This window comes from Rhagoletis pomonella, unplaced genomic scaffold (genome assembly GCF_013731165.1).
Source record: "Rhagoletis pomonella isolate Grant_MI unplaced genomic scaffold, Rhpom_1.0 Rhpom_scaffold_00005, whole genome shotgun sequence".
Classification (NCBI taxonomy): domain Eukaryota; kingdom Metazoa; phylum Arthropoda; class Insecta; order Diptera; family Tephritidae; genus Rhagoletis; species Rhagoletis pomonella.
Window position 1 is genome coordinate 24187834 of NW_023458559.1, and position 427 is coordinate 24188260.

Here is a 427-nt window from a genome sequence, read left to right on the forward strand (position 1 = left end):
GAAAACAGGAATCTATAAGCTTATCCAGGCAAAAAGCTACCTAAGTACCGAATTTTAAGCAAATCGGACCATAAATTCGATTTCTTCGAATAGATCGGTCCCTGGTCCACTTCTCGGAAAAAATTGATCACATATGCTAATACATGCTAAAAAGCTACCTGCGCACCGAATTTTCAGCACATCGGACTATAATAAGATTTTTTCGAATAGACCGGTCCCTGGTCCACCTACCCGAAAAAAAAGTAAAAAATTTTTAGCCTAAAACATGGTGGTTACCGAAAGCTATTTGTATACAAAATTTCATGAAAATCGGACCAGCCGTTCGCGAGATTACCTGTTACAAAGAAAAGGGACTTCTCTTTATATAATTAGTATGGATAAGTAAACCAATTAGTGTTTCTAGAAGTTGTCTCTGTTCAGTCTTTCC